We start from the raw sequence: 12,654 nt of genomic DNA on the forward strand, positions 1-12,654 counted from the left end.
GTGAGAGTGCTTAAAAGCACGCTACAGGTGATAGTGCTTACAACCATGATACAGGTGAGAGCGCTTACAACCACGCTACAAGTGAGAGTGCTTAAAAGAACGCTACAGGTGATAGTGCTTACAACCATGATACAGGTGAGAGTGCTTACAACCACGCTACAGGTGAGAGTGCTTAAAAGAACGCTACAGCTGAGAGTGCTTAAAATCACGCTACATGGGAGAGTGCTTACAACCACGCTACAGGTGAGAGCACTTACAACCACGCTACAGGTGAGAGTGCTTAAAAGCATGCTACAGGTGAGAGTGCTTACAACCACGCTACAGGTAAAAGCGCTTAAAACCACGCTACAGGTGAGAGTGCTTAAAAGCATGCTACAGGTGAGAGTGCTTAAACCACGCTATTGGTGAGAGCGCTTAAACCATGATACAGGTGAGAGCGCTTACAACCATGCTACAGGTGAGAGCGCTTAAAACCACGCTACAGGTGAGAGTGCTTAAAAGCATGCTACAGGTGAGAGTGCTTACAACCACGCTACAGGTGAGAGTGCTTAAAAGAACGCTACAGCTGAGAGTGCTTAAAATCACGCTACATGGGAGAGTGCTTACAACCAGCTACAGGAGAGTGTGCTTAAAAGCAAGCTACCGGTGAGAGTGCCTACAACCACGCTACAGGTGAGAGCGCTTAAAACCACGCTACAGGTGATAGTGCTTACAACCATGATACAGGTGAGAGCGCTTACAACCACGCTACAAGTGAGAGTGCTTACAACCACACTACAGGCGAGGGTGCTTAAACCACGCTACAGGTGAGAGCGCTTACAAACACGCTACAGGTGAGAGTGCTTAAACCACGCTATTGGTGAGAGCGCTTAAACCATGATACAGGTGAGAGCGCTTACAACCATGCTACAGGTGAGAGCGCTTAAAACCACGCTACAGGTGAGAGTGCTTAAAAGCATGCTACAGGTGAGAGTGCTTACAACCACGCTACAGGTGAAAGCGCTTAAAACCACGCTACAGGTGAGAGTGCTTAAAAGCATGCTACAGGTGAGAGTGCTTAAACCACGCTATTGGTGAGAGCGCTTAAACCATGATACAGGTGAGAGCGCTTACAACCATGCTACAGGTGAGAGCGCTTAAAACCACGCTACAGGTGAGAGTGCTTAAAAGCATGCTACAGGTGAGAGTGCTTACAACCACGCTACAGGTGAGAGTGCTTAAAAGAACGCTACAGCTGAGAGTGCTTAAAATCACGCTACATGGGAGAGTGCTTACAACCACGCTACAGGTGAGAGCACTTACAACCACGCTACAGGTGAGAGTGCTTAAAAGCACGCTACAGGTGAGAGTGCTTAAAACCACGCTACAGGTGAGAGTGCTTACAACCAGCTACAGGTGAGAGTTCCTAAAAGCAAGCTACAGGTGAGAGTGCTTACAACCAAGCTATAGGTGAGAGTGCTTACAACCAGCTACAGGTGAGAGTGCTTAAAAGCACGCTACAGGTGAGAGTGCTTACAACCATGCTACAGGTGAGAGTGTTTACAACCAGCTACAGGCGAGTGTGCTAAAAAACAAGCTACAGGTGAGAGTGCTTAAAACCACTCTACAGGTGAGAGTGCTTAAAAGCACGCTACAGGTGATAGTGCTTACAACCACGCTACAGGTGAGAGCGCTTACAAACACGCTACAGGTGGGAGTCCTTAAACCACGCTATTGGTGAGAGCGCTTAAAACCAACCTGCAGGTGAGACTGCTTAAAAGCATGCTACAGGTGATAGTGCGTACAAGCACGCTACAGGTGAGAATGCTTACAACCCCGTTTCAGGTGAGAGTGCTTAAAAGCACATTACAGGCGAGTGTCCTTAAAAGCAAGCTACAGGTGAGAGTGCTTAAAAGCATGCTACATAAGAGAGTGCTTACAACCAAGCTACAGGTGAGAGTGCATACAACCATGCTACAGGTGAGAGTGCTTACAACCACACTACAGGTGAGAGTGCTTACAACCATGCTACATAAGAGAGTGCTTACAACCACGCTACAGGTGAGATTGCTTACAACCAGCTACAGGTGAGAGTGCTTAAAAGCACGCTACAGGCGAGTGTGCTTCAAAGCACACTACAGGTGAGAGTGCTTAAAGCCACGCAACAGGTGAGAGTGCTTAAAACCAAGCTACAGGTGGGAGTGCTTACAACCACGCTGCAGGTGAGAGCGCTTACAACCATGCTACAGGTGAGAGTGCTTAAAAGCACACTACATGGGAGAGTGCTTACAACCAAGCTACAGGTGAGAGTGCTTAAAACCATGCTACAGGTGAGAGCGCTTACAACCATGCTGCAGGTGAGAGCGCTTAAAACCAAGCTACAGGTGAGAGTGCTTACAACCACGCTACAGGTGAGCGCTTAAAACCAAGCAACAGGTGAGAGTGCTTACAACCATGCTGCAGGTGAGAGCGCTTAAAACCAAGCTACAGGTGAGAGTGCTTACAACCACGCTACAGGTAAGAGTGCTTACAGCCATGCTACAGGTGAGAGTGCTTACAACCACGCTGCAGCTGAGAGCTCTTACAACCATGCTACAGGTGAGAGTGCTTAAAATCACGCTACATGGGAGAGTGCTTACAACCAAGCTACAGGGGAGAGTGCTTAAAACCAAGCTACAGGTGAGAGTGCTTACAACCACGCTACAGGTAAGAGTGCTTACAGCCATGCTACAGGTTTGAGTGCTTACAACCACGCTGCAGCTGAGAGCTCTCACAACCATGCTACAGGTGAGAGTGCTTAAAATCACGCTACATGGGAGAGTGCTTACAACCAAGCTACAGGGGAGAGTGCTTAAAACCAAGCTACAGGTGAGAGTGCTTACAACCACGCTACAGGCGAGAGTGCTTAAACCACGCTACAGGTGAGAGTGCTTACAACCATGCTACAGGTGAGAGTGCTTAAACCACTCTACAGGTGGGAGTGCTTAAACCACGCTACAGGTGAGAGTGCTTACAACCATGCTACAGGTGAGAGTGCTTCAATCACGCTACAGGTGACAGTGCTTTAACAACGCTACAGGTGAGAGCGCTTAGAACCACGCTACAGGTGAGAGTGCTTAAACAACGCTGCAGGTGAGAGTGCTTACAACCATGCTACAGGTGAGAGTGCTTACAACCATGCTACAGGTGAGATTGCTTCAACCACGCAACAGGTGAGAGTGCTTTAACCACTCTACAGGTGAGAGTGCTTAAACGACCCTGCAGGTGAGAGTGCTTACAACCACGCTACAGGTGAGAGTGCTTAAATCATGCTGCAGGTGAGAGTGCTTACAACCAGCTACAGGTGAGAGTGCTTACAACCAGCTACAGGTGAGAGCGCTTACAACCAGGATGCAGGTGAGAGTGCTTACAACCATGCTACAGGCGCGAGTGCTTAAACCACGCTACAGGTGAGAGTGCTTAAACCAGGATGCAGGTGAGAGTGCTTACAACCATGCTACAGGTCAGAGTGCTTAAACCACGCTATAGGTGAGTGTGCTTACAACCACGCTACAGGTGAGAGTGCTTACAACCATGCCACAGGTCAGAGTGCTTAAACCACACTACAGGTAAGAGTGCTTAAACCACGCTACAGGTGAGAGCGCTTACAACCATGCTACAGGTGAGAGTGCTTCAACCACGCTACAGGTGAGAGTGCTTTCAACCAGCTACAGGTGAGAGTGCTTAAACCATGCTACAGGTGAGAGTGCTTACAACCAGCTACAGGTGAGAGTGCTTAAAAGCACGCTACAGGCGAGTGTGCTTCAAAGCACACTACAGATGAGAGTGCTTAAAGCCACGCGATAGGTGAGAGTGCTTTAAACCACGCTACAGGTGGGAGTGCTTACAACCATGCTACAGGTGAGAGTGCTTACAACCATGCTACAGGTGAGAGTGCTTAAAACTGCGCTTCAGGTGAGAGTGCTTAAACCACGCTACAGGTGAGAGTGCTTAAAACCACTCTACAGGTGAGAGTGCTTACAACCAGCTACAGGTGAGAGTGCTTAAAACCACGCTACAGGTGAGAGTGCTTACAACCAGCTACAGGTGAGAGTGCTTAAAAGCACGCTACAGGCGAGTGTGCTTCAAAGCACACTACAGGTGAGAGTGCTTAAAGCCACGCGACAGGTGAGAGTGCTTTAAACCACGCTACAGGTGATAGTGCTTACAACCATGCTACAGGTGAGAGCGCTTACAACCACGTTACAGGTGAGAGTGCTTACAACCACGCTACAGGTGAGAGTGCTTAAAACCACGCTACAGGTGAGAGTGCTTACAACCAGCTACAGGTGAGAGTGCTTACAACCACATTACAGGTGAGAGTGCTTACAACCTTGTTACATGTGAGAGTGCTTAAAACCATGCTACAGGTGAGAGTGCTTCCAACCAGCTACAGGTGAGAGTTCCTAAAACCAGTCTACAGGTGCGAGCGCTTACAACCACGCTACAGGCGTGAGTGCTTAAACCATGCTACAGGCAAGAGTGCTTAAACCAGGCTGCACACGAGAGTGCTTACAACCATGCTACAGGTGAGAGTGCTTACAACCACGCTACAGGTGAGAGTGCTCCAACCACCCTACAGGTGAGAGTGCTTAAACCACTCTACAGGTGAGAGTGCTTACAACCACGCTACAGGTGAGAGTGCTTAAACCACTCTACAGGTGAGAGTGCTTACAACCATGCTACAGGTGAGAGTGCTTAAACCACGCTACAGGTGAGAGTGCTTACAACCACGCTACAGGTGAGAGTGCTCCAACCACCCTACAGGTGAGAGTGCTTAAACCACTCTACAAGTGAGAGTGCTTACAACCACGCTACAGGTGAGAGTGCTTACAACCATGCTACAGGTGAGAGTGCTTAAACCACTCTACAGGTGAGAGTGCTTACAACCATGCTACAGGTGAGAGTGCTTAAATCACGCTACAGGTGAGAGCACTTACAACCATGCTACAGGTGAGAGTGCTTACAACCACGCTACAGGTGAGAGCGCTTAGAACCACGCTGCAGGTGAGAGTGCTTAAAACTAAGCTATAGGTGAGAGTGCTTACAACCAGCTACAGGTGAGAGCACTTACAACCATGCTACAGGTGGGAGTGCTTACAACCAGCTATGGGTGAGAGCGCTTACAACCAAGCTACAGGTGAGAGTGCTTACAACCAGCCACAGGTGAGAGCACTTACATCCATGCTACAGGTGGGAGTGCTTACAACCAGCTACAGGTGAGAGCGCTTACAACCACGCTACAGGTGAGAGTGCTTAAAACCAAGCTACAGGTGAGAGTGCTCCAACCACCCTACAGGTGAGAGTGCTTAAACCACTCTACAGGTGAGAGTGCTTACAACCATGCTACAGGTGAGAGTGCTTAAACCACGTTACAGGTGAGAGTGCTTACAACCACGCTACAGGTGAGAGTGCTCCAACCACCCTACAGGTGAGAGTGCTTAAACCACTCTACAAGTGAGAGTGCTTACAACCACGCTACAGGTGAGAGTGCTTACAACCATGCTACAGGTGAGAGTGCTTAAACCACTCTACAGGTGAGAGTGCTTACAACCATGCTACAGGTGAGAGTGCTTAAACCACGCTACAGGTGAGAGTGCTTAAATCACGCTACAGGTGAGAGCACTTACAACCATGCTACAGGTGAGAGTGCTTACAACCGCGCTACAGGTGAGAGCGCTTAGAACCACGCTGCAGGTGAGAGTGCTTAAAACTAAGCTATAGGTGAGAGTGCTTACAACCAGCTACAGGTGAGAGCACTTACAACCATGCTACAGGTGGGAGTGCTTACAACCAGCTATGGGTGAGAGCGCTTACAACCAAGCTACAGGTGAGAGTGCTTACAACCAGCCACAGGTGAGAGCACTTACATCCATGCTACAGGTGGGAGTGCTTACAACCAGCTACAGGTGAGAGCGCTTACAACCACGCTACAGGTGAGAGTGCTTAAAACCAAGCTACAGGTGAGAGTGCTTAAAACCATGCTACAGGTGGGAGTGCTTAAATCACACTACAGGAGCCCCTTCTATGTACTGCCAGGCAGGCAACGCCCATTGGGCTCAAAGGGCTTCCATCACCCCAGCTGCATACACGTCACGTCACGTGCTTCACAGGTCTTTAAATGACCATGTACTTGCTAACGAGGCGTTGTTGTTGTTTCCCCCCTCTGTATACAGCCGTGTGCCTTTGTGCATCAGCCCCAGGAGTCTATGCGCCCTAGGAGACTAAGCGCTTTCTTTTCATGTAGGCGCTTCCTTATCCGGGGCCTGTCCTTTAGTGATTGAGGGGAATCCCCATGAGGGATAGCTCTGCTGCCCACGGCCCCAGACTGGAATATCCGGTACTGTCTCCCTCGGAGTGGGACCGGGAACAGCCACCAGCCCTGGCGGACCGCTGCTCCCCCGGCCCTGCCGACCGCTGCTCCCCCAGCCCTGCAGACCGCTGCTCCCCCAGCCCTGCAGACCGCTGCTCCCCCGGCCCTGCAGACCGATGCTCCCCCAGCCCTGCAGACCGCTGCTCCCCCGGCCCTGCAGACCGATGCTCCCCCGGCCCTGCAGACCGCTGCTCCCCCGGCCCTGCAGACCGCTGCTCCCCCAGCCCTGCAGACCGCTGCTCCCCCAGCCCTGCAGACCGCTGCTCCCCCGGCCCTGCAGACCGATGCTCCCCCGGCCCTGCAGACCGCTGCTCCCCCGGCCCTGCAGACCGCTGCTCCCCCAGCCCTGCAGACCGCTGCTCCCCCAGCCCTGCAGACCGCTGCTCCCCCGGCCCTGCAGACCGATGCTCCCCCGGCCCTGCAGACCGCTGCTCCCCCGGCCCTGCAGGCCGCTGCTCCCCCGGCCCTGCAGGCCGCTGCTCCCCCGGCCCTGCAGACCGCTGCTCCACCGGCCCTGCTCTCCGGGACGATCAGGGCTGCAGCTATAGATAAGTAAGACAGGTTTAAAGAAACTGTGCAGAAAGGACCGTTTTACATCATATCTTAACACTTTTTCTTTTTGCATTTTCAGGGTGGGCGCGAAAGGTCAATATGAGGGACTCACTCGGCAGCTAAAAAGGTAATAAAATATTATTATAAAAGCTCGTTAAAAATGTAAAAGAAGAACAAAAATTTAAAAAAATCCTAACTAAAAGAAACTGGAAAGCTTTGATAATCGAACTCTGAATATTTTGCTTTAAAATAGGCGCTAGAACTACTTTTTGATGCGTGTTAAATTCAGGGCAGATAAACCAAAGAACCGGAGGGGCACCCGTAAAGTGCCCTGCACTCGCATCGCCATCCTAAATCCGCAGTAGCGTTGTGGCGGTATGGACTCTGTGCCACCCTCGGTCCTCACACCCCGCTTCTGCTCCGTGGGGCCCCCGAACACTCCTCTTCACACGGTCCTGCACACACCTTTCCAGGGGTCCCTCGAACACTCTGACCCACGGTCTCGGGGTCCCTCTGGTGCCCCCCGGTCCTCCACACGGCCTGGTAACGACGCTTGAAGACAGTGCCAAGTTCAGGGCAGCGCCTGGAGGAGAGCGTCAGGGCGCTAAGGATGGAGGTGGCCGTGCGTGGGGAGGCGGTGCACAAGTTAACCTGTATCCCTCAGTCGAGAGACCACACCCGTGTCCCATCACCCCGGAGTTTCCAAGGTTAAGGTGTGGGGGGAGGGGCCGGCCGCCTGGACATTGGAATCAATACAGCATGGGCGTAGGAAGTGTGGGGGACGCGGGCGTGGATATATCACCCCCAGATTTTGGAGTGGGGGGGACACGGGTGGGGGGATGATAATGGGACAAAAGAATTTCCCCTCTCCCTTGCAGGGCCATTAGTGGCGTAAGCACCACCTGATGGCCCTGCACTTGACCTGTCGGGTGTCAAAGAGGCCCATTCACCCCCCCCCCCCCCCCCCCCCCCCTCTGCCCTTTGTTATGCTGCAGGCAGGCTCAGCGGTCTGGGAAGAGCAGAGAAGAAAAAACAACTCTGTCTCTTTCCCTTCATGCCCAGAGAAGGCATGGACAGGGTCCACTTCTGACCTGTCTCTTGCAGCCCTCTCTCTTTATTCCCCCCTCTCTTTCTGTCTCTCTCCTCCTGACGTGCTGATTTCCAGAGACAGCTCGTGTGCTCTCTCTTGCCTCTCCTTTTCTTTATTTATTCCCCTGTGAGATGAATCCAAAAAGGTGGAACACACTGGCCGGAAATGGCCTCATTTTCTGTCTGTTTTCTATTCAAAAGAAAACGTCAGGATGGAGAGAAAAAATAATTAAATACATAATTAAAGCAATACAGGGTGGTCAGCTGATTATTTTATTTATGGGTTTGTCAGCCCCCGCCCACATGTTCGTTTCTGGGGGGCGCTGCCAATGTCCAGGGGCCTGCACTCCCACTCCCTCCCAAACACCTTAACCTTGGAAACTCCAGGGACAGTGACTGTGTGGGGGTCACGGGTGGTGACGCCACTTCAGCCACGCCCCTCCTCTCATGTGCTTTCAGGGGTGCTGTCCTGCTCGGGGTATTGATTGCAATGTCCAGACGGCCTGCCCCCTCCCCAGGGGTGATGGGACACGGGGTGTGGTCTCTCCACTGAGGGATACAAGTAGAATTGTGCACCGCCACTCACGCACCGCACGGCCCCTAAGCGCCCTGACGCTCTCCTCCAGGCGCTGCCCTGAGCTTGGCCTTGGCTCAGCTGCCTTCGTAGCGTCGTCACCAGGCCGTGTGGGGGACCGGGACACCAGAGAAGCCAGAGCGACCCCAGACCGTGGGTCAGAGTGTTCGAGGGACCCGTGGAAAGGTGTGTGCAGGACCGTGTGAAGAGGAGTGCTTCGGGGCCCCACGAAGCCGGAGCGGGGTGTAAGGTCCTCGGAGGCGTTGGAGGGCCCGAGAGCTGTGCGGAGTTAGTGGGCTGTAAACCCCCACCGCAGGTGAGTGCACAGCCCTTCACTCCCCCCCCCCCCCCGTGTGGCAATAACATTCCTAAGGGTACCACACACTGACCGGGCTCTCGCATGGAGTATTAACTCGGTGTGGTACTCCTTTCACCCAACGCCAACGCAGATCCGCTCACAGACCCATCGGCTGTTATGAACAAACCCAGGGCTCTGCCATTCCCAACTCACAGTAATATAGAGGTAAGTCTGCAATGTGGCCTTGGCTAACGCAAGATATACGCACCGAATGAGATGGTTAGAAGTATTTCAGGCTGAGAAGAGAAGGAGCCCAGGAACACTGGGTGGGGGTTACATTCCCTGCTTGAAGTCCGGTGCAGAAGGGGGGATATTCAAAACCTCCAGATTACAAATAGAAAAGCCCCCCTCCCGTTTAGAAATGATTTGGGACACGTTCATAAACAGTGCCCATGAGCACAGCTATAGGTTTCTCACAGGCTGACCTTATGGTGACCTTTCACCCAGGGCCGGACTGGTAATTCCGGGCAATTCCCCGGTAGGCTGGGTGGGGCGGGGCCGTTTTTGTCTACTCTGGTCGTCCTCCGCGCGGGGATAACTATTTGCATAATGATGCATCCGAGGAATCTAGCGCTGCGCAGTCCGTGAAGCAGCTTCAATCAATAATCCTGAGCCGCACCTGCGCGGTTTTACCTTCACCCTTAGGGTGGGGCTGGTGATCATGCGCATTGGAGGGGGGGCTCCCGCAATCAAAATTGCGCGTAACTTGTGACAGAGGCACCCCCGAGAGACACCTCATCATTTTTTTTTTTTTTTTTTTTTTAAATATATTTTTATTGCAGGAATCAGTAAATCAATACAGTATCGACCAGCATTGTGTTATGAACGATATGTACAACAGAAAGCCCACTGATCCCCCTCCATAACGTTTGTACACAGCCATTTAGCCCATATCCCTGGGGTCGGGCGGCAAATAAGCTGGGGTCAGTAGAATGCTGGAGCTGGTCCGGATGACACACTGTCCGTCTTCTGCTTTTCTAAACAAACCCAAAACCCCCACAGTAACCCCCCCCCTTGAACTGCCCATTAACTACGGAACTCTCCCCCCCTCCCCCCCCACCATCAGCGCCAGGGAGCTCATCAACGTAGGATCCATTGCTTGACCCACGGTGAAGGTAATAGTGCTATCAATGCTAATGTTTATCGGGACTCGGGGCGAGTTGCCTCATCACAATCGGAGTCGCTGGGGGTACAATAATCTCTGAGGGCCTGCACCAGCGTTTCCCACTCTAACGCGGCCTCCTGCGCCTTCTCGTTACCCTGCCTCCAAGCCAGCTGGTATCTCAGCGCGCTCTCACCCGCCGCCCACTTCAAAAGCTCACTGTGCCATCTGCTGCCTGCCGGACCAGCCCGTGCCTTCCAGTTCCTGGTCACCTCTCGCTTAGCAAGTAGGAGCCCCAGGTCAATGAATTTACTGGAGATTTTATTCCGGGGGGTGTGGGGGAACCAGTGCAAGAGCCCCACCGCCACATCGAATGATAGATGCCTCCCCGTCACCTCCTCTAAGGTCGCCTCTACCTCCTGCCAGTAGGACGTCAGCCCTGTACAGGCCCATAGCATGTGTAAAAGGTCCGCCTCCTGAGCCGGGCACCTAGGGCATTCTGCTGAAGCCGTGGCAAAATAACGCCTGATCTTTACCGGGGTCAGGTACGCTCTGTGGAGAACATAATAGTGGACCAGTTGGAAACGGGCGCTGCGTGTACCCTTCCAGGCACGCCTCACCAGCTGGGCCCAGGTCGTCTCCGGTATCTCCCTACCAATGTCCTCCTCCCAGCGGGATTTCAATGTGGTGAGAGGAACCAACCCCTCGGTGATCAACCTGCCGTAGAGGCAAGTGACCGCCTTCACCGTGCCCGCCGACATCATCACGTACTGGCATACCTGAGATAATTGGGGTTCCTCTATCCCGTTCTGCCAGTGCGCCTGGATCGCTCGCACAATGGCCGAATGCAGCAGAAAGTCGCCCCTGGAGATCCCAAAGCGGTCAATGAGATCCTGAAAGGACAAGAGCGCTCCGTCCTCATACAGGTCCCCGACGAGCTGTAAACCTGAGTCCTCCCAGTCCGCCAATCGTGACCAATCCCCTCCGTGGGGGAGGGCCGTCAGCATCCCCAACGGTATTTCAGGTGCATATGGATTCCGTGAGTGGCCTCTAGCGTGAGCCCGGTTCCAGCACAGTCGGATAGTCCGCTCCTCCATCGATAGGTCCCGTAGGATCAAGCGTTGTCGCAGCGCGATAAAGGAGAGGATGTGCCTGGCCATACCCGTCCCCCTTCCGTCTTCCGGGCCTCTGAATTCCCTGGCTATCTCCTGGGTGTAGGTCTGGAGCTGTGCCGCCAGGTAGTACTTCTCGAAATCCGGCACAGCAAGCCCCCCCTCGTCCTTTGGCCTCATCAGGGTGTTGAGGGCCACCCGCCGCCGGCCCGTTCCCCAGAGGAACCCGATCACCATAGAACGCAGGCGACGAAACGTGGCCGGTGGGACCCAAATCGGCAAGGTTCGGAAGTAGTACAATAGCCGGGGGAGCGCCACCATTTTGAGCAGGGCAATTCGTCCCGCCACTGAGAGCGGCAGCGTGGCCCAGAAGTCCATGCAGCCTCGGAGCGCTCGCATGCAACGGGCAATGTTCCCATCTAGGAGGTCGGGTTGGTCATGATACACAAATACCCCGAGGTATTTAAAGCAGTCGGGCTCCCACCTGATCTCCTTACTTAGCGTAGGAGCGGGGGTGCCCCTGCGCATTGGGAAGAGGCAGGTCTTAGACCAGTTCACTTGGAGACCCGAGACTGCTCCGAACTCCGTTAGCGCTACTTCCGCTCCCCGCAAAGCGTCGACCGGATCCTCCAGGAAGAGCAACAGATCGTCCGCATAGAGCGAGACATAATGCGGGCCCGCCGCCGTCCATAAGCCCGTGTAGTGGGCTCCTGAGCGGAGGTGCATCGCCAGCGGCTCTACCGCTAGTGCAAAAAGAAGCGGGGATAAAGAGCATCCCTGCCGCGTGCCCCGTTCCACCGGATATCGCGACGAAATCAAAGGGCCCGATCGAACCCTGGCCGAAGCGGAAGCGTAGAGGACTGCGGTCCATTTGACAAATCCCTCCCCGAGGCCGAATCTCCGTAATACCGTGCATAGGTAGTCCCATTCCAGGCTATCAAAAGCCTTTTCCAGGTCTACCGACAAGACCACCGGGGACGGGGCTTCCACAAATGGTTCCCCAAGCAAGCGGAACAACCGTCGGATGTTCATAGTTGTATTCCGCCGTGGGATGAAACCGGCTTGGTCCTCATGTACTAGGGAACTCATATGTCCCAGCAGCCTCGAGGCTAAGATGCTGCTCAATATTTTGTAGTCCACCGTCAGCATGGATAGGGGACGGTAAGACCCCGGGTCGGACGAGTCCCGGCCCGGTTTGAGGAGAGGAACCACCAACGCCTCACACATCGAGCCAGGGAGACGACCCAACCTCTTCGCCTCCCTGTAGACCACTAGTAACCGAGGGGCCAAGAGGTCAGCGTAAGCTGCATAGAACTCCACTGGGAGGCCATCTAGGCCCGGGGTCTTGTTTCTCGCCATCCGTTTGATGGCCCCGCGGATCTTCCCTAAGTCGATATCGGATCCCAGGGTTTCAGCCACTTCCTGTCCTACTGTGCGGAGTTCCAGTGGGCTAAGATAGTTGTCAAGCCGATCCGG

The 12,654-nt window shown here is 53.6% G+C and overlaps 1 protein-coding gene across 1 annotated transcript in view; it reads left to right on the forward strand.

Annotated features, from left to right (window-relative positions):
• The first annotated feature begins 8,770 nt into the window (after positions 1 to 8,770).
• Positions 8,771 to 12,654, forward strand: part of LOC147718376 (P2Y purinoceptor 4-like) — a 31,217-nt gene continuing 27,333 nt past the window's right edge. The window contains exon 1 of the mRNA XM_086966708.1: positions 8,771 to 8,922. The gene's annotated coding sequence lies outside the window, so the exon portion shown is untranslated. The remainder of the gene's footprint in view (positions 8,923 to 12,654) is intronic.

This window comes from Lissotriton vulgaris, chromosome 4_1, assembly GCF_964263255.1.
Source record: "Lissotriton vulgaris chromosome 4_1, aLisVul1.2, whole genome shotgun sequence".
Lineage (NCBI taxonomy): Eukaryota > Metazoa > Chordata > Amphibia > Caudata > Salamandridae > Lissotriton > Lissotriton vulgaris.